A 25,572-nucleotide genomic window follows, 5' to 3' on the forward strand; every position below is an offset into this window, starting at 1 on the left:
TGGTGAGCGGTGAGGTAAGTATAATGAGTTTCCTAACTTTTACCGTCTTCCTTGCTAATTAAATTTCCTGGGAAAATCCATGTGAACAGGCGGATTTGAATTTTGTGTGATCTGCTCATCTCTACCTCTGATGCTGATTTGATTGCCTCCAAATTACCAAGTAACATATAATTAATGCTTTAGTTAACAAGAAATTTATGATTAATTTATAATCAGCCACATCTAAATCAACGCTTTCCTTTATTGCACTTCCAGCAGATGCTTCTCACACGTTTGTCATGTTGCTAAAATAATATATTTTAATTTATTTAAATGGCCTTTCCTTTACTGTAAGTTTCTTCTCTTAAAATATTCAATACGGCTGCTGTTCCAGGACTGCCAGATTAAGGAAAACGCTGACATTGCCGTATAGTATAATATAGTGCCAGTTGCTGTCATGTGCCTATTGCAGTTCATTGAACTCCAAAATGTGTGGACCCATCCATCGGTTTAAATCTTCAACATGACAAGGTACATTTACACAACACAAAGAGGAGCTATATAGTTTCTGAGTTGAAAAGAATATGAAATAGCATGGAAAATGGCAATCCAGTTGTGTGTGTGAACTGATAACCCACAAAATAGACCAAAACAAAATGATATGTCACATCAGATTCAACTGACGCCCGAAGAAAAAATGTAATGGTAAAAGTTTATTTGCTCACAATGCAGAATTGCTTAGGAATGAAAAGAAAATAGGCAGATGTAACATCAACCAGGCCTGAAACACAGCTTTCTGGTGAAGCACATCCACTCGTATGTCTACAGATGAAGCAAAAATACTAGAAAAATGCATGATGAGAAAATGCCTCATACTGAAACTGGCCAAATCTCCGATCTTCCAGAAATGTTGTATTTTGCTCATAAAATTAAACAGAAACTGCAGAGAACTAGAAATACAATTCCTGCAACATCTATTTTATTCAGGAGTTCTGTCATTAACAATATGCCAGAAAAATTGCCTATAATGCAATATCTTAATATTTTAGCTAAAGTACCGCCAAAAGGGAGGAAGAATTAGACAGATTGTTTACTAGCGTTAATAGTGTTGGAAATCAATAAAAAAGACAGTGGTCTTCAGTCATTTCAAACGTTTCAGTTTGTTCCCAGACCTTCACAGTTGCTGGAGAATGGAGCTAAGCAGAACTTACAGGGGTATTCCCATCTAATATTACCAAATACCTCCAATTAGAAATGTAGTATTGTTTTTAAGATTGGCTATGTCGCTTACCCCACGTGCAGGGCATTGCAGTACTTTAGGTATTCATGGTTAGTATACATCAAAACCCTTTAAAAGCATATATTTATTAGAGACATGATTAAAATACACCCAATAAACCCCTGTGCACAGTGAAAATATGTTGGGTTTTATGCCTGATTCATTACAGCTATTCGGATAAATATTTCTACAATGTGATAGCAGTAGAAATCAAGACATATATAAAATACTACAGATCTCACAGTACTCAAATAATGGAGACCCCTTCTATATATATGAATTTGATAGATAAAGGAATAACTTTATATCACATATACATGTAGGAGTATTCTAATGTGATTTTGGATCAAAATATACCATCCGTGATCATATCACATATATTAGGCCTATGTAGCCCTAGGACGTTCACTAGCCTGCTCCTGCCTAGCTGCGGAGGTTGGCACCCTAATAATACGGGATTTGGCGCCCCCGCTCCACGGTGGCTCGCCCTCACTTGCCCTGGTTCTCCCTTCTAGACATTCAGATAATATAAAAAAGTCTAGTCTATACAACACAGGTACTATTCTATAAAAGGCATTTCAAGCACACCACTATAAATAAGATTTGATAGCTTAACGTTTTAGTCGTTTATCATGATGTCTGTCTCTATGTCTCATGCCTGGATGCGTTTCTCTATGTAATAGATCATCAGGAGGCTTGGTTCAAAATTATGAGAGGTAGAGATATCCATCCCAATATAGGACATTCATAAGCCCATTGTAATATTCATGGTCATCTAAGCTACTGCAATGCCTGCTCATGGGGTAAGTGACATAGTGAATCAGAAGAACTATACTACATTTCTAATTGGAGGTATTTGCTAATATTATTAATAATACGTCTAGTACATAATGGGATGGGATCTTGGAAATGGGAAACCCCTTTAACTTAGTGTCATTTGCCTACCAACTGTTGTTGCGTTACGCAACACCTTTAGGCTGGGGTCACACAAGAGTATAAAAAAAAATTGGTCCCATTCTCATCCAGGAAAGTGGGATGATTTTTTCTCACTGGTCATCCGTGTGCTGTCCGTTTTTTTACTCAGCAGCTATTGATGTTTTATAGGACTAATTACAGTTCCCTATGCTACAGAATTGTACTGTATCGGTAAAGATTGAATGCCATACTGATGGTCCGTATGGCATCAGATTCTGTCAGTGAAAAAAAATTGCCATCTGCACTGCCCCATTGAATAACATGGGCCAGTGTGCTATCAGATAAAAAATTAGATAACACTCGTCCGAGTTATACACTCGTGTGAGCGAGCCCTTAATATGAGTGAATGTCGACCATCACATTTTGTGCAATCCCATAATCTCATGAAAGTCTAAAGAAGACTGAAACATTACAGTTTAACGCAAAGAAAGGAAAGAATGCTGGCACTACATGTTCTCAATTTGAAATATCAGCCTTTATTTTGACACTAAAAAATAAAATGATTCCGGCACCAATGAAGAGGCTGTTGTGTCTTGGACTAAATGTAGTCATCGATACACTCAGAGTTACAGTTAGACAATTGTTGATTCCTTAAAGCATCATGAATAATACTTTGTATCTAGGGTGCCCTGTAATAGATTTTGCTTTTGGGCCTTTTAGTTACTTCTCATGTATTTTTTTTTAAAAATATGCATAAGAGAACAATGGAAAACTTAGTACAGTATCACAGGGCCATCAGAAAAAAAATAAAAAGGGATTTCTAGTGTTGGTTTCTTTTCCATCATGAAAGAAGTAGAGTACCATGAGCTTTAGGCCTATTCCCCTCCCCCAGAATTGGTAACAAATTGGTGGTTTTAGAGTTCTGGTTCATAATGAAAATAAGCAAAGAACATAGGGTCAACCTTGTGTCTAACAGAGGCAACACGTGGCAGGACCTGGATGGCCAGTAGGTCTGTAGAAAGACACATCTCTTTGTTGATGAACTGGTGTTGGGCACTTGAAAGCTGCGGAGCGTTTCTGCATCTCCCTGGCAGAAAAAATGCATGCGGATTGTACATGCGTTTTTTCTGCCAGGTAGAAGCGTTTGTCAAGCGTTCTTCATATGCATTTTGGCATGCGGGTTATCAAGCGCTTTTCCAAGCGATTTTAGCATCACTTGGAAAGTGCTTGACAACTTGGTCACACTATATAAATCCATGCAACCGGCATGGATTTATGTTGTGTGACCAAGTTACGATGCTGCAAATGCAGCATCAATAGTAAAAAAAAAAAGAATAAAAATGTTGAAAAATAAAAAAAACATTATACTCACCTTCTGGCCCCCGGTCTCCTTCTCTGGTGCGTCCGGTGTCTTTGGCGGCTCGTGGTGCTCTAAAAAGGACCTTCCATGACGTCATTTAGTCATGTGACAAATCACACGACAGCCGTCGTCAGCGATCGCGTGACCTGTCACATGATTAAATGACGTAATGGAAGGACCTTTAACACCACCACGAGCAGCCGAAGAGCCAGCAGCGCTGCCGGGAGGAGACAGGGCGCAATCAGAAGGTGAGTATATGTTTATTTTTTTTTAATTTTATTATTTTTTAACTACAGTTTCTATGGTACCTGGGTCTGGATGAGAGTCTCCTCTTCTCCAGACCCGGGTACCATCCGCGCATTGAATCGCATAACATCCACATGCATACTTGTGATGTTATGCGACTCAATGATAGTCTATGGCGGCTAAAACGCCGTGATTCCGCAAAATTAATGGACGTGAGGTGGATTTTTCCGCAATCATAATCCACAGCAGAAATTTCCGCAGCATGTGCACAGCACATGTGGATTATCATTGGGGACCATTGCAGACCTATAACCAAGCACTTTTTAAGCGCTTCCGCAGCGGAAATTATGCTACAGAAACGCCTAAAAAACGCATAGTGGGCACACAGCCTAACAGTTAATAGCATGAACCTATACATGGAATATGGTAGGGAGAAAATACAAGGACGGGTTACCATCAGAGTTTTACAGTGTTTCCTCTATAGCCAGGTACTAAGAGAGTCTGAACAGAAAAGAATATCTTTCAGAAAACTGTGGTCGGTAAATATTTAATTTTTTTTATGGAAAACTTCAGATTAAAAAAAAATACGTAGTCAAAGCTGATGGATTTCACTGCCTGCATACTTGGCTATAATACTATGCTACGCATGTCTACTTGTAAATATAACAAAATAATTTACTGTTTCATTATTATTCTGTAAAGGACTAGAACCGATCGAACAATAATAGTAATTCCGTATCGTGATGAATCTAGCATTGCATGAAAATTTAAACTGCCATGTTTTATTAATATAGATATTTTGTGAAAGTAGGCTAAACTAAAGTTTTAGCACAACTTTTTAAAACTATACTGTGAATCTCCCCTCAGGGCATTCAATACTATTCAGATTATTGTTGGAGTTAGTATTTTCTACAGAAAGTGCTAACCAACATTATTATGAAGATGACAATTAAAATAGTTAAAAAATGCACAAACGTATCCAAAATCCACACCCTGGACCCAAAATAAAGCTCAAGGGGAATAACTCAAATGAAGAACATATAAAGTATAACTGCAAAGTATTGTATAAAGATCAACCAAGTTGCAATGGAGCAAAAATACACAGCCCCCAATACAATATTATTGAGTAAAAACATGGGGTGCCGTGTGCACAAAGAAATACAATCAATCAATCAATGTTAAATAATGCAGCATCACAAAAAATAAAATAAAAAATTATATTGCATTATTTATTATTAATTGATTGTTTTTGTGTGTATTTCAACACATGTTGTTACTTATTCAGGTTGTCTTAAAGGCAGTGTATACACTGTGTTCCAAATTATTATGCAAATAATATTTTCTCAGATTTTCCCAAATTACCTATATGAATTGCAGTCATTGTAATTTTCCAGTCAAATAACTATTAGAGTACAATTGAAAGGTTTTTGTACAAACTGCTTATGATAACAGTATATTTTTTAAAAAATAAAGCACTCAAACTGCACTCAAAATGCATGTTCCAAATTATTATGCACAGCAGAGTTTTCAACCTTTTCATTTTAATAAAGAACAAAAAATGGTCATTTTTGAAATTATAAGCATTAGCAGGTTATTACAAACTGAAATCAAACAGTTTTCAACTCAAAACTTTATTCTAGGTGATGTTACATTTTCACATAGGACCCCTTGTTCGAAAGGAGCTTCTGAACTCTCTCGTCCATTGAATTTGTCAGGTTTTGGATGGTTTCTGCTTCAATTGTTTTGCATGAGGACAGAATACCCTCCCAGAGCTGTTGCTTAGATGTGAACTGCCTCCCGCCATCATAGACACTCCTTTTGATGATGCTCCAGAGGTTCTCAATGTGGTTGAAGTCAGGGGAGCATGGGGGCCACACCATAAGTTTGTCCCCTTTTATGCCCATAGCAGCCAGAGATGCAGATGTGTTATGTGCAGCATGAGACGGGGCATTATCACGGTTGACGTGTACCCACGATAAAAATTACAGACCTCTCCATTCTTTGTAGGTGGAAAAACTTGCAAAATCGGCAGTGTATCAAATACTGCTGGGAGGAAATTAAATTTATTCCCCCTGGCACCTATCAGCTTCCAGCATAGGGGTGATGACAGCGCAACTTCAGTCACTGCTCTGTGTATAGTGAGCGAAGGTGGTAACGTCACCCCAGGCCCTGACTGACTGACAGCTCACTCCATATTAGACCCGGCTGTCAGTCAGTGCCGGATGCACGGTTATACCCCCACTCTCTGAAACCGTGCCCTATGACTGGAAGCCGAACGTTGCTGGGGGCAATAAAGTTCATCTCCTCCTGGCAGTGGGGCTGTTAGTGCTGGCGTCACACAGTATTAGAATGCTATTAACCTGCAGATTAACCCGGTTCCTCCAGATTAATAGCGTTATTTTACATGACAAGTTCCTTTTAAGTGTAAACATAATCTTTAAAGCCAGCCATGGACTATGCAGCTTGGACAACTAGTCCTGATCCGTTTGACTGACAGGTGTTCACAAGGAGACACCTGTCAGTGTAGGGGATCAGGGCAAGGAGAAGCTGGAACGGGGTGGTGAAAAGTCAACCATGGATCACATTGGACTAATCAGCTCCTGGACAGATTTTCAAAGCACTGGCCGCAATTGTGCAGTCAGTGAGTGATTCATGCTTCCCATAGTCCAGCAGCTTGAATCAGATGACAGGTCCTCTTTAAAGTATATTGAAAAGGTGATGAGGATAAAAGTATAATGTTTATATAATGTTAACGTGTTTCATAATGTGTACACTACATAGATAAATTACAAGGGTTTGGGGACTTTGGGAGATCATTTATCACTCACTCTATATGGTGCTGTCAAAACCAGAATACAGTACATAGCAAAATAAATTCTCATAGAAATAAACTAGGTTACTTGTCATGACCACTGCAGACTATAGTTATTATTTTAGAATGAAGTCTATGTTGACATTTCTGTCTACTGATGAATAAATGTACTTGCAGAACATACTTTCTGAAGTCTCATAGGACTTGTTGAAATGTAAGACAAGTCAAAGGCCATCCAACTATAGCCTGCTATGACTGAAGAATCGCATTAAGCTGAAAGAAAGTTATCATATTTAGCCAAGCATCAGCTCATATATCATTTTATGTTGAGATTATTTCTAATTTGTTTAAAATACATAAGACCACAGGCTTATTTTTCTGAAACCTTAAGTAATTACCTAGGCCAGTGCTGGCGAACCTATGGCACGCGTGCCAGAGTGGGCGCGCAGAGCCCTCCCTAAGGGCACGCGCGCCATAGCCACAGCACTAGTGCTCCTGGACCTACGGGTGAGTAATCAGAGTCTCCCGCCGGCACCAGCCCCTACTTCAGCTAGGTGTGCGTTCTCGGTGTATTGCAGCGCACAAACTTGCCAGGCCCGTGCACTGCAATACACGCTGCTGGCCAATCAGAGGCCAGCAGCTGACGTCAGCGTACACGCGACTGGGCGCATGGCAATGACGTCGCTTGGATGCTGGAGTCAGCTGCCGGCTACAGGAGAGGATGCTGCGCGGGAGAGGAAGGAAGGTGAGTAGGAGTGTATATTATGTTTTTTTTTTATATGCGATGAACAGGAACAGCAGCAGCAGCGGCTGGTGTGTGTGGAGGCAGCATATATACATGGATGGAGTGTGTGTGGAGGCAGCATATATACATGGATGGAGTGTGTGTGGAGGCAGCATATATACATGGATGGGGTGTGTGTGGAGGCAGCATATATACATGGATGGGGGGTGTGTGGAGGCAGGATATATACATGGATGGGGTGTGTGTGGAGGCAGCATATATACATGGATGGAGTGTGTGGAGGCAGCATATATACATGGATGGGGGTGTGTGGAAGCAGCATATATACATGGATGGGGTGTATGGAGGCAGAATATATACATGGATGGGGGATGTGTGGAGGCAGCATATATACATGGATGGAGTGTGTGGAGGCAGCATATATACATGGATGGGGGTGTGTGGAAGCAGCATATATACATGGATGGGGTGTGTGGAGGCAGCATATATACATGGATGGGGGGTGTGGAGGCAGCATATACATGGATGGGGGGTGTGTGGAGGCAGAATATATACATGGATGGGGGATGTATGGAGGCGGCATATATACATGGATGGGGTGTGTGGAGGCAGAATATATACATGGATGAGGGATGTGTGGAGGCAGCATATATACATGGATGGGGGGTTTGGAGGCAGCATATATACATGGATGGGGGGTGTGAAGGCAGCATATATACATGGATGGGGGTGTGGAGGCAGCATATATACATGGATGGGGGGTTTGTGGAGGCAGAATATATACATGGATGGGGGATGTGTGGAGGCAGCATATATACATGGATGGGGGGTTTGGAGGCTGCATATATATATGGATGGGGGGTGTGGAGGCAGCATATATACATGGGTGGGGGGTTTGGAGGCAGCATATATACATGGATGGGGGGTTTGGAGGCAGCATATATACATGGATGGTGGATGTGTGGAGGCAGCATATATACATGGATGGGGGGTTTGGAGGCTACATATATATATGGATGGGGGGTGTGGAGGCAGCATAAATACATAGGTGGGGGGTTTGGAGGCAGCATATATACATGGATGGGGGGTTTGGAGGCAGCATATATACATGGATGGTGGATGTGTGGAGGCAGCATAAATACATGGATGGGGTGTGTGGAGGCAGCATATATACATAGATGGGGGGTGTTTGGAGACAGCATATATACATGGATGGGGTGTGTGTGGAGGCAGCATATATACATGGATGGGGATGTGTGGAGGCAGCATATATACATGGATGGGGGTGTGGAGGCAGCATATATACATGGATGGGGAATTTGGAGGGAGCATATATACATGGATGGGGAGTTTGGAGGCAGCATATATACATGGATGGGGGGTTTGGAGGCAGCATATATACATGGATGGGGTGTGTGGAGGCAACATATATACCGGGATTGGGGCAGCATATATACATGGATTGGGGGAGGGGACCATATACACATGGATAGGGGGAGGGCAGCATATATACATGGATTGGGGGGAGGGGAGCATATATACATGGATTGAGGGAGGGCAGCATATATACATGGATTGGGGGAGGGCAGCATATATACATGGATTTGAGGAGGGCAGCATATATACATGGATTCGGGGAGGGAGCATATATACATGGATTGGGGGCAGCATATATACAAGGATTGGGGGCATATACCAAGATGGGGGTGAGCACATTCTTTATTTCTGCAGTCTCACACCCCTGCTCCTTTCTATGGCTGCTTTATGCTGCCCCCTCCTGCTTTCTGCCCCCCTACCCCGCTCTCTGTATGAGTTGTTTTTTTTTAAACTAAAACCTCACTATTCAGGTTAATTTGATGTTGGCACTTGGCGATAAATAAGTGGGTTTTGGGTTGCAGTTTGGGCACTTGGTCTGTAAAAGGTTCGCCATCACTGTCCTAGACAATTGTTAGCAGATTACTAATATGTTGTGATTTTCTAAATTACACCCTTTAAATCTGACCATATAAATAAGGGCTCGTTCATCCATCAATAATTTTGCTCAGACGCAAAAAATGATCCCAGTGTCATCAGTGCTTTGAATCAGATTTCCGTCAGAGTTTGGTCAGTGTGTCAGCTTTTACCATTAGAGTTTGGTCTGAATTTCATAAGTTTTTATTGGATGATAAAACATGTATGGAATTTTCTCCTATCAAATAGTTAGTGTAAAATGGACAGCACACCAGTGAGATCCGAGCGCCATCCAATTTTTTAACGGACCCGTAGATTTCATTGGCGACTTTTAATCGAGACTCGGATCAAAATCAAACCTGTCTCAGTGGTTTTGTGCAAACCAGTTGATCCACAAAAATACAGAACAATTAAGCAGCTCCATAGACTAAATAGTTACGAGTTCTATATGTAATTAACACGAATTGAACTCATACAAAAAATATTATTTCATATATATATATATATATATATATATATAATAAATATTTCAGATTTTGATCATTTTGCTAATGGTGTTTAATATTACAGTATATGCAAACTATCTGTAGATACTGTCAGTCAGAAAGTGATGTTGGATTTTTTTTTTAGTGATCATCAGTTGAAAGTACATATTCGTGACATGACATGATGGGCCAATTATCGGTGATACCTCTCCACTTTGTGCTAGCCCAACATTTTACACTTTTTGGCAGTTTAGTTTAGAATGGTGATTTTGAATTAATCATATAATAGATCCGCTGCATTATGGCTGGTCAGCACCTGCGCAAGCGCTAAACATGTTCAGTTACTGTTATTAGCATGTGCAGAAGAGGACGCGCTCAGGCACAGCTAAGAAAGTGGTCATGTCTATCAAGCATGTCATCCTGTGCCCTGTGGAGGCAAAGACCACAATTCTATTATATTCACATGGCCCGTACATTGGCAACTACTATCCTTCTATTAAAGCCAATGAATCACCTATATAATTTGGTGTTGCCATAAAGCCATACACAGTTAAAACACCAAGGGCCCGGTTTATCAACACCGGAATTCAAGTCTTGATGAGGAGATGAATTTAGATGCTCGTGATGAAGAGCGTGTGCCTCTTTATGAATCAGGTGCATCGGATGAGTGGTGTACACCTCTGTGTGCACTTCACCATAAATCCTACTTCAGTCCCTGTTTGAGTATGATTTGTGGCTTAGCAAACAACCGCCACTTGTCATGAATTTGATGAGCGGGGGTTGCCATGCCTCCATCCTGCCGTAGATCAGCCCACTTTCTTAGAGCTGAGCGAAAATGGTGTGAGAATGTCAAAAGTCACAGAATTTTAGCACATACAACTTTTCAAAGTTTTTTACATCAGAATACCAGTGTAAAAGCTTTGATGAATCGGGTCCTATGTCGTTGCTAAGATATTTCTATGTTAAAATCAATCTTAAAATTCTAAACTCACATTGTCTTATGTTAAATAATTACTAATTGGTTAAGTATAGCTAATGATTTTACATTATCCACACCGTATTATGGATTTGCTTATATAGCAATTTCCTAATATAATTTCAATAATCCAATAATAGAGTAGGAAGCCATGGGGAAAGAAATCCCTAGGGAAACCTTCCATCTGTCAGCCAATTAAGGCTATTTTATGCCATGCTTCTGTTACATTAGTCGTACTTATAGCCAATATAGTCATTGAGACTCTCATCCTTATGACTTCAAAGTGAATAGTACAATCACATGTGTGATGCAAGGAAACTTAACACAAGTGTCAGTGTTAATTATAACATTTAAGTTGAATGGTAACTTAAGAAACAGTTTATTGAAGGAAAAATTGTTCTGAACATGTGGGAGCACTTTAGCTGTGCAGTCCTTTAAGGCACTCGATTTCAAGTTAACCGCTCTGGTCATAGCCTCAATGGCATGGAAGCACAGTAGGGAAAGACTGAAGAAATAGCTGCAAACTCACCAGAAAAGTGTATAACATTTGGTTTAATTACAATTAGCTCAATTGAATATCAATTTATTTTCCTATATGACAATTTCTGACTTCATGGCTTAATTGGAGTACAGCATGAGCTCCTATATTCTGAATGCTGCCTACTCACATTAGAGTTTTCTAACATGAAAAGAACATGAAAAGAACCAAAACAGCTTTGCTATCAGTAATTTGCAAAATAAAATCCTTCTCTGTGTTCTATATAGAGCATGTGATGTGCACCGACTGGTAATAAATAACAAAGCACATGAAATTATATGGTAGGAAACATTTCACAATAACCAAAGGCAATTAAGGTTGGCCTATTTTTGAGTTCTAATATGACATTAATTTAATGGACTGTTTTAAAATCAACACGAACTTTCCTTCCAGGTATAAATAATATATTAGTCAAACAACACATAGATTATCCAACAAAAGTTCACTAGTAACCAGTCATAACCTCTATAATCAGTGGCGTAACTAGAGTCCGATGGGCACCGATGCAAAATTTGGACCTGTGCCTCCCACACACACCCTCCTTCCCCGCCCCATCCGCACCCACATGTTGGTCAGATGTATGGGCCCTTGTAGCTTTCTAAATCCTATAAGGACATACAAGATGACTCACCTCTCCCATTATGTAGTAATGTCCCCCATCCTGGGCGCTTCCTGATATATATGTCCCCCATAGTATTATATATGTCCCTCATCTTGGCATATATGTCCTTTATCCTGTGGCCCTTTCTGGTATATATATACAGTTGGGTCCATATATATTTGGACAGAGACAACATTTTTCTAATTTTGGTTCTAGAAATTTTAATGTGAATACCCTCAAATGAAAGCTGAAAGTCTGAACTTCAACTGCATCTGAATTGTTTTATTTAAAATTCATTGTGGTAATGTCTAGAATCAAAATTAGAAAAATGTTGTCTCTGTCCAAATATATATGGACCTAATTGTATATATACAGTACAGACCAAAAGTTTGGACACACCTTCTCATTTAAAGATTTTTCTGTATTTTCATGACTATGAAAATTGTACATTCACACTGAAGGCATCAAAACTATGAATTAACACATGTGGAATTATATGCTTAACAAAAAAGTGTGAAACAACTGAAAATATGTCTTATATTCTAGGCTCTTCAAAGAAGCCACCTTTTGCTTTGATGACTGCTTTGCACACTCTTGGCATTCTCTTGATGAGCTTCAAGAGGTAGTCACTGGAAATGGTCTTCCAACAATCTTGAAGGAGTTCCCAGAGATGCTTAGCACTTGTTGGCCCTTTTGCCTTCACTCTGCGGTCCAGCTCACCCCAAACCATCTCGATTGGGTTCAGGTCTGGTAACTGTGGAGGCCAGGTCATCTGGCATAGCACCCCATCACTCTCCTACTTGTGTTAGTTAATAGTTTTGATGCCTTCAGTGTGAATGTACAATTTTCATAGTCATGAAAATACAGAAAAATCTTTAAATGAGAAGGTGTATCCAAACTTTTGGTCTGTACTGTATATCCCCCATGTCTTCCATCCTGGTATAGATGTTCCCCATCCTTGGCCCCATTCTGGTATATATGTTCCCCATTCTGGCAAATCCTGGTATATATATCCCCCATCCTGGTATTTATGTCCCTTATCCTGGGTGCCATCCTGGTATATATGTCCCTCATCCTGGTATATATGTCCCTCATCCTAGTATATATATCCCTTATCCTAGGCCCCATCCTGGTGTATATATCCCCCATCCTGGTATATATGTCCCTTACCCTGGGCGCCATCCTGGTATATAACCCTTATCCTGGGCCCCTTTCTGGTATATGTCCCCCATTCTGCCTCTATGCATAGAAAAAAAGAAAAGATTCTACTCACATTTCCTCCAGTCCCCAGCCACATGGCATCCTCTTCTTTAACCGGTAGCTGACTTCAGCGTGGAAGCGACGGGAGCCCCGTGATGTCACTACCCCCAGTCACGTGCACACTGAAGTCAGCTGCTGGCCTCTGATTGGCCAGCAGCATGTATTGAAGCGCACGGACCCCTGTGCTGTAATACACTTCAGTTGAATTTGCATCACACACATCCAGTTGAAGTTTGCACTGGACTAGGTGGGCCCCACACCAGTACGGGCAAGTTGCGGTCACGACCTCTGCGACCGAGATTGTTACGCCCCTGTCTGTAGTCAAAGAAAACCCAATTCATAAATAGGAAATTTTTCAAATTTTAGGAACATGAATCTTTTTGTAAAATCATGGGCAAAGTGAAAAGATAATTTGTACTAAAACCACCCCATTGATGTGACATTTTTGTAACTTCAATACTTTTCTACAGAACAGTAAGCTGTATGCAACCAGGTACAATTGTAAAGAGGGATGACACAACACTGAGATCTAATAAAATGATAGCAAGAATTGTTGTTTTATTAAGAGTTACAAGTATTTATTGAGACAGAAATATCAGAAGGTGTCAAGCTTTAAAATATGCACTGCTTACGTAGCCAAAGTCTCCAACAGATAAGCAAATCCTGGAGAATATTGTTAAAATATAAAATAAGTAATTCAGTCATTTGAAAAAAAAGGAAAACTTCCTTAAACTGTTTTTTCTCTTTCAATCTACAAAATGAGTAACCATTCCCAGGATGCTGGTTGGATCCCCACATACAATATTTAATATCCTAGCTTTTATAAAGAGTTGTGGATGATGGGCTTATAATTACACTGACCAATGGGAATATAAAAATGTTCTAAAAATAAAGAGAGGAAGTAAATGTTCTGCAGTTTACTAGAAAGAACATGCAACTCTGTATACTGGTAAATAATACTGGAAAACAGAAATACACAGGAAGCAAATGCTAGAGGACCCAAAATACAGACTGTGGCTGCAGTAGGCGTATAACAATATTTATTGAAAACAAGCAGAAACCACAAACATGAAACCAATTCCAGCACACAAAGCAGAGCATTATATTAGTTCTGTAAGAAAAACACAAAGCCAGTCTCACAAACACAAGTCGACAATGCTGAGCTTTAGTAGACAACAGACATTAGAATTCCTTCGTAAGTGATCTAATACATCCAAGAAATAAAATATATATGTTTGATCATTTGTGTTTCTTTTCCTTTGCATTATAGAAAAGAAATGTTCTAAATTTGTTGACACACAAATCAAAATTGTTCAATTCAATCAAAAGGACACATTGTAATCTCCGAACGACCAACACTTATCTGGTTTTAATACAAAGACTCCATACAAATTAGACTAATGTTGGCCGAATTCCTCAATAACGGCATGATTGGGGTCAGTAATTCAATGTGTATGGGGGTCTCCCAACTTTCCACTGACAAATGATGATAGTGAGAGAGGAATCCGGCATGTTGGACCTCCAACGGCCGATCCTTTTGTTCCCCAGGAGATAAAACACTTCCAGAGGAGTCTGGCCAAGGAACACAGGAGCTTCTGGCCTAGCATTCCTGCATATGGAGAAGTTGGGAGAGATAGCTGTTGTAGCTGTTGGATAAACTAATGTTTCAGGAGGATTTACTCTCTGAGATCCGAAGTAGCCCAAGTTTCAGATAGACACCAAAATACTGGGCATTACTCTCTTATTCCACTCTGCTATAACACTCTGCCTAACAGGACTCTTTTTAAAAGGCCTACTAACCATCAGACAGAAGGGATTTTGGGAACCAGAGTGCAAATGTGACTACTACATCAGCACTTCCTAGCTATGCTCAAAACTCCAATAATACTATATTTGGTTCTATGTTAACAATCTCTTGAATACTTAGCATTAGCCTATAATTTCAAATAGAAAAAAGAATAGTTCATCAGCTTACCACAAACCGAAGCCATGCAAGAAATGCCAAAATGGCATTCGACAGCAAGAATGACAAGAACAACGTGGAAGATCCAGAACCAAAAGATCATGTATTAAAAATCTATTTATTAGAAACGGTTAATGATCTTTTGGTGCTGCATCTTCCACGTTGTTTTTCCATTTTTTGATTTCAAAGTCCTTGTGTTGTATGGTTTTTATGGCACTACTACACCGACAAACAAATGAGAAGTTTACAAGTTACTGTAAAGTTATACATAAAAAATAATTATTATATATTTCTCCACTAGTTTACCATTAGGGTATGTATTAACATGCAGATTTGTTGAATACATTTTCTTGACATCTGAATTATTAATTATTTTATTATGGAATGGAATTTCTGCAGCAATTACATGGATTTCTGCAAGCATTATATCAGATAATTGAGCCAGCTGCAGATTTTCTGCATATGAGTATGTCAGCAAAATACCACTATTTTTGCTAGGGATTAGATAAAAAGCGACCTTCTAATATTTTGTAATTAATGGAGTAATTTCTGTCTGGATCTAAAGATAGGGAACTGTAATAGGAGAAGTTATATTTCCTCATTCGTTCATGAATCAAGCAGATAAAAAAATAAAATCATAGCATTCATTAACAAATGAATTGGAAAATCTCTCCATGTGCAACATAACTTGTGTGGAATCTCCCATAGGATGAACTTTTAAGCTCATGGGGCATGCCACTTATTAAAAATGTCACACCCCCTTACACTATTGTTCATGGTCCTCATGAACGGTATAAATATACTATAATTTTTCCTATAAGTTTCTCTGTAAAATTTTTGAATGATGTAACCCTAAGTCCTTTTTTTCAGTTTCCATCATATGATTAATTAGATTCTTTCTTAGTACATTAATTGTCATAGCAAATGGATCAAATTATTTATGGATACTCCAGTGCTCATATTAAAATGTAAAACAAATAGCATTATTTCTTCATCCTCTGGTCTCAAGCAATGGTTCTCCACATCTTCACCCACCTGTTTCCTATATAACCTCACAACCTCACCTCTCCCTGTAGCTGACCACCATCTACTCACATTCTCATCTCTGTCCTTTTTACCTGCCACCCAAGTCCATCAGATACCACACTCACGCAGAAGCCTCCCACACCTTGACACTCACACACTTTCTGGCTTTCTTATACCACCGTCCTCATAGTTTCTGACTCTCTTCTACCACTGTCCTCCATATCCTCGCTTCGTGACACAGACAAAGCCCCTATTTTCTACCACGCCACACTAGCATCAGTTATTGACTTGGTTGCCCCTCTTGTGCATAGCAAAGGTCAACGAATCAATAGACAACCCTGGCACGCTAAGCAAACAAAAAAACTTCAGCCAGTGTCCAGGGTTGCAGACCAGCACTGGAAGAAAGGCAATTCTCACACTCAAGTTGGACCTCACTTATGCTAATCTGCACTACTTCACAACCTTCATTTCTTCTTTATCCTATAACCCCAAAAAGTTATTCAACACCGTTAACTTCCTCCTCCATCTACCATTGCCCTCTCCAACCTCCCTCATTTCTACCGAAGACTTTGCCGCACATTTCAAAAATAACATAAACTAAATCAGACAAGTCTTTACTATACAACCACCACAAACCCTCCATATAACAGATCAATGCCCTTCCCTAATAACCATCTTCAACTCTATCACTGAAGGAAAGTTTACTTATCTTCTCTCCAAATCAAACCTCACCCCTTGTTCACTTGACCCTATCCAAACTCTACCCCAAACTCACAACTCGGTTTATCCCTGCCCTAACTCATCTCTCCAACCTATCATTAACTTCTGGTGTCTTCCATTCTGCTTTCAAACAAGCAACAATCACATCTATCGTGAAGAAGCCATTCCTCGATCCAAATTCTTCTTCCAGCTATCTCCCCATATTGATACTCCCATACGCCTCCAAACTCCTCAAACAACATGTCCACATTTCACTTTCCTGCCAACCTTATCCAACTTGCTCTTCGACAATCTACAATCTGGCTTCCATCCCCACCATTCTACTGAAACTGTACTAACCAAAATTACTATCGGCTTCCCCTCCAAAGCTAACAGACAATATTCTATACTCCGACTTCTTGACCTACCCTTTGACACAGTCGATCGCTCCCTCCTACTACAGATCCTCTCTTCTTTTGGCATCAAAGACTTTGCCCTCTCCTGGATCTCCTCATGGCTCACTAACCAAACATTTAGTGTCTCCCATTTCTATATTAGGTACGGATTAGTGCGGATGTTAGTCGACAGTTGCTTGCGGAGCGTAGAGAACGGGTAGGCTGATAAACAGAAATGAGGGAAGAGATGTAGGGGGGTGACGCACTGTGGAGAGCTTTGTGGGTGAGAACAAGCAATTTAAATTGGATCCTATAATTCATGGGCAGCCAGTGCAATGACTGGCACAGAGCGGAGAAGTCTGAGTAACGGTTAGCCAAATAGATGACCCTGGCTCCATTAAGGATGGACTGGAGGGGGAAAAGTCGAGTGAGGGGGAGGCCAATTAATAGAGAGTTACAGTAGTTAAGGCGGGAGTGGATCAGGGCAACACTGAGGGCTTTTGTTTCCAAGGTGAGAAAGGGGCAGATTCTATAGATGTTCTTCAGGTGCAAGCGACAAGAGTGGGCAAGAGATTGTATGTGGAAGGTGAAGGAGAGATTGGTGTCAAACACAATGCCCAGACAATGCGCCTGCTGGCTCGGCATTATTGTGGCGCCACACATGGAGAGAGAGATGTCAGATTTAGAGAGGTGAGTAGACGGCGGGAGCAGAAGAAGTTCAGTTTTGGAAAGGTTGAGTTTCAGGTAGAGAGCGGACATGATATTAGAAACTGCAGGCAGACAGTCACTGGTGTTCTGTAGTACAGCAGGGGTAAGGTCAGGGGATGAGGTGTAAAGTTGTGCGTCATCAGCATAAAGATGGTACTGCAAACCAAATTTGCTGATGGTCTGTCCAATTGGGGCTGTGTAGAGAGAGAAGAGGAGAGGGCCATGGGCTGAACCCTGAGGAACCCCAATAGTGAGAGGAAGAGGGGAAGAAGTGGAGCCAGCGAACGATGCACTGAAAGAGCCGTCATATAGGTAGGAGGAGAACCAGGAGAGAGCAGTGTCCTTTATGCCGATTGAGTGGAGCATAGAGAGTAGGAGGTGGTGGTCAACGGTGTCAAAGGCTGCAGAGAGGTCAAGAAGAAAGAGCAGAGAGTGGTCACCATTACGTTTTGCTGTCTGAAGGTCATTGGTTACTTTGATGAGTGCAGTTTCTGTAGAATGTAGGGGGCGGAAGTCCGACTGTGATGGGTCTAGAAGAGAGTGAGTGGAGAGGTAACTGGTAAGGCGGGAGTAGACCAGGCGCTCCAAGAGTTTAGAGATGAAGGGAAGATTGGAGACTGGTCTGTAGTTGTTTGTGCAGGAAGGGTCAAGAGAGTATTTTTTTAATAATAGAGTAATGATGGAATGTTTGAAGGAGGAGGGGAAGATACCAGAAGAGAGGGAGAGGTTGAAGATTTTAGTTAGGTGAGTAGTGACGAATGAAGAAAGAGACTGGAGTAGATGTGAGGGGATGGGGTCAGTGGTGCATGTAGTGAGATGAGAAGAAGAGAGGAGCCTGGAGACTTCTTCTTCTGTGACTGGGTCAAATGTGGATAGTGATCCAGAGGGGATGGGAGTCACGGCACTTGGTGGCTGGGAGCTGATTTCCTGATGGGTGGTGTCTATTTTCTCTGTGAAGTAGGAGGCAAAGTCCTCGGCACAAATGTCCGTGATGGGGGCCTGCGCTTTAGGACTGAGGAGGGAGTGAAACGTATTGAAGAGTGTTTTTTGGGGTTGTTGGATAGTGAGGAGATCGGGGTGGTGAAGTAGGTCTGTTTGGCGAGGTGAAGGGCAGAGTTATATGTTTTTAACATAAATTTGTAGTGGATAAAGTTTTCTAGTGTGCGAGTTTTCCTCCATAGGCGTTCGGCACTTATAGAGCAACGCTGGAGATAAACTGATAAAGTCCCATGGCTTCCAGAGCCACTATATGCTCATGACATTCAAATCTATCTTTGTGGCCCAAATGACACCTCTCTGCTGTCTAGAATCCCATATCCTCCTTCTTATCATCACGCTTCCCAAAACTTAATGTGGACAGAACTGAAGTCATCATCTGTCCTCCATCTCACTTACCTATCTATCACTATAAACGACATTACGCTTTCCCCTATATGGCAAGTTCGCTGCCTCGGAGTAACCCCCTGACTTTGCCCTGTTTTTCAAACCACCCAGCTAAGCACTTACCACCGGGTGTCCTGCCACCTCCAACACTATTTGCAGAATTCTTCCCTTCCTCAACCCTGAATCTACTAAAATGTTAGTGCATGCCCTGAAGCTAACACTCTTGAACCTCCTATCCATCTTTAACTGTGCTGCCCCAATCACTGTTAGTTTGTTTATTGTACTTCATATATACATTTTGTATGGAATATACATTTTGTATGTAAACCCTTTTCTCATGTACAGCACCATGGAATCAATGGTGCTCTAAAAATAAATAATAATTTCAAAAATAATACTGCTAAAATAGATAAAGTTCAGATTTGTATTTGTTAAAGGAAAAGTAAGACATTCTCACTCCAATCATCACCTTGTTATGTCAACATAAGTATAATCCTTTCAACTGACCTTTTCTAAACAAGTCTGTGGGAAGCAGCATTGTAATGCGCTTACTAATAGTCACCAGAATAGTCTGTTGTTTTGTTTGTGTTGTCTACGGCTGGCCATACATCACCTTTAAGGTTCCTACAACTACATCCAAACAAAGAATTAATAGGATTAGGAACAGCTTAAACTTCAGCTTCTCAACCTTTTCACGAGTGTTTCATAAGCCAAAACATGATGATGCCTAAGCCATGGGTCAAAGTCCACGACAAAATTACATTCTTCCAGTTGTTGCAAAAATAATTTGTGTTAATATTTTTTCACCTACTTTAACTGACTAATTACTACAATCATAATGTTTAATCAAAATGGAAAACACCTAAATGACTAACTATGTATAATCAAAGTAGTTTCTACCAATCATATATTCCCCAGCAACATAACAATATCCATAAAAAGGGTTTCACCTTAGACATTTCTGCCATGGCACATGATATAACATGAATGTAAATGGCTATCTCATTGTTTGGACGCCAATCTGTGCTTGGCAATTTCCATAATGGCTCATTCAGATGTATTGTTCGTGTGTACCACGGGCCTCACATGCACCCTTTATTGCGCATGTGCCAGTGCATATGGCCGAATTTCCACATGGACCAATGGTTTGCGTGAAAAAAATTGTAGCATGCACTACTTAGGTCTGTTTTACAGACTGTAATATTGCATTCAATATAAAGGTAACACCTGCACCCGTCTGTAATGCGGAACAGCACATGGAGCTGCAAATGGATCCAGTCACATCTACAATTTCTGGTCGTGACTGGCCCAATTTCCAATATGGCTGTCTGAACCAGGCCTTACTCGCTTAAAGTTTGCATGGTGTGGCAGCATGCATGCTTGACCCCTGCTACAACTTTAATCTTACTTATGATAGTAAGGTAGGTGAGGCGACCATGTTATAGTGAAAATATTGGTAATCAAAAATATAACTATCCTTGTAGATAGGTGAAAAATGTTTAAGGTGGCAGATCCTTTTAATACATTGCTAATAGGTATTGTTGAATCTATATTCTTCTTAAAGAGTTGTCAAGAGTATAAAATATTTTTTAAAAAGATCAGAATGGTTTAAAAAAAGTAAAAGAAGTGATAACCTTACCAATTCCTGTGCAGATGCTTACCTAGATCCCACTGATCCCTACTTTATGGTCCCATCTCAACACACAGGAAATGCCCACTCAGCCAGTCAATGGCTGAGCCATGTTTTCCTTTGACCAGTGATTAGTTGAGTGGAAATTTCCAGACATTTCTTGTTTGTTGAGGAAGGATCAGGAAACAGAAACCAGAGGAAAAAGGGTAAGTTTTAGAATGGCAGATACCAGGAATTGTTGAGAATATCACCTCTTTTATATATTTTTTTTATCTCTGCTGCCCAACTTCTTCAAGAAGGAGCTTACATATTTTAAGGTTATTTGTGTATTCTTTGTTGTAAGAAACCAAGTAATACAAGTAAAAGTAGAGTGAAAGAAAAGCAACAACACTATAGCCAGAGTAAATTCTTGGTTACAGCCCTCATACATACTAGATTAGAGATGGCCAAACCTGCTGATATCAAATGAATTGGATGATGGTCTGATATGTATGTGGACCTCCCAACTCTCACAGGTGATCTATGTTGACTTTTCATTTATAAGTCCCTAGTTGTCCATGACTTAGGTCCATCAATGTAAGTTGCATGCATCTTGGCAATGTAGTTGTTTTTTTTTTTACAGCTCAAATATAACAATAAAAAAATTACATAACAAGTTTTGTGAGATAATTTTAATGGCACTGCAAAGGGGGCAAACCTGATTGGTTGCATGTTATCTATGTGTGTGCATTGTGTGTAGAGCTTAGAAAGAGGACTATATTTTGATATCTACATTATAGGACTATAGATACTCTGTGTCGGTGCCTGCCATCTCTGTTTCTGCTTCCATTGCTGGGCCACGTTACGCTCCTGCCACAAAAGACTCAAAGCGACAGCACAGCGGTTTCATGTGATTCTGGGACTTGTGACTTGTACCATCCTGGCCAGGTGCTTGACTGTTATCGTATGTCTTGAGTCTTGCTATTGACCTTGGGTGGGGCTCTTGGCTTTTTAAGAGCCAAAATGCCTGTTCCCTATTGCCAGTTATAGTTCTCCTAGGCCCACAGATGCTGTCAACCTTTATGCTGCTTATAGTTCCCTGCTGATATGACCTCGGTCTGTATTGTGACCTTCCCACCTTCCTCACATTTCTCCTACTGTTCTGGATTTCCTGCTTTTGACCTTTTCCTATAATCGGACCATCCTACCTTTCTGGCATTTCTGCTCTTGTTCTGGATCTCCTGGTTTTGATGTGGCTTTCTGGCCACCCTTTGTCAGCTAAGCTCCACCAGCCATACTACCACAGTCACTGACCCATGACACACTGCAGCATGAAGATTATAGTGTCACTTTGCATCAAATCGTTGTCAATGGGGTTGCGTTGTGTGACCCACGAGCTATTATATTCATACCGCAATCATAACAAAAAATCAATCTATGTTGGGTTTTTGGTTGCTTGTCGCTAATAATTTACAAGTGAGAACCATTTTCAATCACGTCACCTTTAAGAAAGTATTGCTTTTCTCACAACAACTGTTCCGAAAGTGCCAGTAAAATTTGGTGCCAATAAATTTGGTGCTGATCTATTTCCAGTGTAACCTTTCACCAATTGACCGTAAAAATATTATATGACACACACCCTCAATGAGCACCTCTCGTAGCTATGCTACAGCATTTACAACAAACAAACCCATAATCATTAATGGACCCAATACATCTCAAAAGGCATAATTTTTGCTAACAGTCGTGGGGTATAGGTTTTAGATTTTTTTTTACAGTAGGGTCAATGGGCAAACATGTAAAACAGTGTTAGAGTAAGCTGTTGTAAATAAAAAGTCTAAGAAATTATCCCAAACTGCAAGAAAACATCAATGAAAAAAAATCTAAAAACGAACAATAAAGTATGCAACAAGTTGACTTTTCCGTTACAAGATAAATAACAAGACAACAACATGTGATCTATCAATTTGCACTACAAATTTGATTACAAGGGTTGATTCAAGGGTGGTACTTCCGGAACATAGAACCAAAACAACTCTATAGGCAGCAGAACTAAAAAAAAAGAAAGACTATTGTAGAACATTCTGACATTTGACGTAAGGGATCAAATGCCGTCTAACACACAGCCCATGAATGGGATTCCCCTCCCCCCACTCCGGGGCTTGAGGAAACTCCACATATACACACACCATCTGCAATGTGAATACCTGGCATTTTTACAGTTTTTTTTACCCTCCTTATGAAAATGAATATGGGAAGAATAAGCTAGTGCACTACCATACTCAGCATAACCCATCCCCCATCACTTCTTTAGATACAAATTATGAAGCACAGCAAAATGATCACATCACAGGACCAAAACATTACTGTGTCTTAGGAGTTATTTTCAGTTTTTAACAGGAAATATCCACAGATAAAAGCATGATTACCAACGAAAGTCATCAGAAAGCACTGCGGAATATGTTGGTGCTATATATATGTGTATAAAGGGTATTATTACAACACAATTCGATACTGGAGGAGGAAATTGAGCTCTGGTTATAGAAGTTGGGGGAGGGGAAGGGGGTATAAACTCGACAGAAATGAATGGATAATCTCACTTACCTCACACTAGATGTAGTCTGAAAAGAGACAGCTTTGTAGTTCCGAAAAGCAGGCTGGATCAACTTCTTGCTGGAACAGCACTCCTAGTCCATTGACTTCCTATAAACTCTGCATGATAACTCTTCTTGTGTAGATCCTGGGGGGGTCACATACCAAAATATCAACCACTGTTGGTCTTGTAAATCCACCAGAGTTAAAAAAAAAATAATAATAAAAATAAAAAATAAAAAATCACCTAAGAAAATAATTTAGAAAAATCCTCCGAAAGTCTCCAAAGACGTTGGAAAGTTTTGTTTTTATTAGAACTGTTGCATCTGGTCATGGGCTGATTGGGCTATTTATTTTCTTGCTGTGGCTATGAGAATACACGGCTAACTAGTTCATTAGCAGAGTTAGTTAGTCTGTGTTTGTGTGTGAGTGAAGCTCCCACAGACACAGCAGCAGCAGCTAGAAGAGGGGGGGAAGAGAGAGGAGAGAGGGAGAGAGAGACTGGCAGGGGAAAAAAAGATCCACACACACATACAGAATCTGAGACACTGAGCGAATGACCTCCTAGAAAAAAATACCAATTGACCTGAACTAGTGATAAAATAACAAGCGCCTTCATAAATATTTCCTTCCTTACCCAAACACATGATCATGATTGTAATATTCGCCTTTGTGTAGACCTCATGTTTACACTAAACGGGTAAAACAAAGGTCTAGATATAAAAACCCACTACCATCAATTCTAACAGCACTGATCCCCAATAAAAAGGGGGGGAGATACAGTCCTGGAGCAATCAGCTTCAGTGGGGGAAGGGAACTATGCCTACCGAACAGATCTGTAAGTAAGACTGTGTTCATCTCTTACTATATATCTGTTAGTGTGTGCATTATTGTGCACTGATATGAATGTCTGCATATAAATCACAAAATACACTTACATTTTAGACGTCGTTGGTACAAATAGTTATCTAGATTGTAGTTATTAAAGAGGCAAATGTAACAAATATTACAAAAAACAGCATAATAGAAACATTCAAAACATAAGCGCACAACAAGATACACAACAGTAAACGTAAATATCTATGCAGAATAATAAAAGGTACCGTGACGGTATGAAAGCACACGGTGACCCTTGTGACATTCATTTCTTTTTTTTTTTTTTTTTTTTTTTATAGATACACAAATAGGAAAATTGGTGGACTTACAGCATCTCCATAATTGTGATTCAGCAGAATGGATTACACTAAAAATATTAATCAATGACCCCCCGAAAAAGTCTTATTTTCAGATTTTGTGTACCGGTTCTTAACGGGTTAGCACGTTTTTTCTTTGATCCTTGCACATTACTGTGGAAGGAGAAAACAAATAAAAAAAAAAAAAGACTAGGAAAGGCTTAAAAAGCAAGCATAAGTACATGATGCAACATTGCCCTGATTACATGTGCTTCCCTTCCCCCATGCCTGCTGGTGGGAGTGCTGTTTTTTCCGCCTGTAGGGTCACATTGTGGTTGATTGATTCTCCTTTCGCCTTGCTCAGTCATTCAGATTTGGAAAGTAAATAACAAGTTGACATCATTACAGCTCTCTGCATTACTGTGACACATTCCTCCGCTACCACGCAACGTCTAATAGAGGCGCATCAAAACAGGAATAGAAGCCTGAGCTTTGTGATTTTTATTCTGCAGTTAAAGGCGGTTTGGGTTTCTATTTTCCGCTGTAAAAGCTTTAGGTTTTAGATTGTATTCTTCATCACGCATCAAGGTTATTTCCTTGGATTAGTTGTAGGATTCATAAAGTTACATTTATGCTGCGACAACCTAAATAACAGATATGAAAATATAAAAGCAAGGGTTGTAAAGGTCTGGTGACACAAAGAAAACACATTTTTTTCATGCTGAGTATATCAGGTGGCTATAAATGCTTAAAGCTTATTGTTATATGAAAGAGTAGATGGTTTATCTGACATATGGAGATGAAAAGAAGTAAGGCCTACCAATAGGTGTGAACTGGAGGTATTATATGTCTAATTATTTCATTTCTGGTAGCCATCAA

General features: G+C 40.0%; 1 protein-coding gene across 7 annotated transcripts in view; it reads right to left on the reverse strand.

Annotated features, from left to right (window-relative positions):
• The window catches only part of TBL1X (transducin beta like 1 X-linked), a 440,725-nt gene extending 415,631 nt beyond the window's left edge, over positions 1–25,094 (reverse strand). For 5 of the 7 annotated variants that reach the window (XM_073667331.1, XM_073667322.1, XM_073667326.1 and 2 more), the window contains exons 1-2: positions 24,727–25,094; positions 23,534–23,669 (exon numbers count right to left, since the gene is read on the reverse strand). The gene's annotated coding sequence lies outside the window, so the exon portion shown is untranslated. Of the gene's footprint in view, positions 1–23,533; positions 23,670–23,768; positions 24,083–24,158; positions 24,285–24,726 lie in introns of those variants that run through there. The other 2 variants (XM_073667325.1, XM_073667324.1) reach the window with 2 other exon arrangements.
• Between the last annotated feature and the right edge of the window lie 478 nt (positions 25,095–25,572).

This window comes from Phyllobates terribilis, unplaced genomic scaffold, assembly GCF_046119375.1.
Source record: "Phyllobates terribilis strain yellow unplaced genomic scaffold, ASM4611937v1 Scaffold_2__4_contigs__length_985480577, whole genome shotgun sequence".
Lineage (NCBI taxonomy): Eukaryota > Metazoa > Chordata > Amphibia > Anura > Dendrobatidae > Phyllobates > Phyllobates terribilis.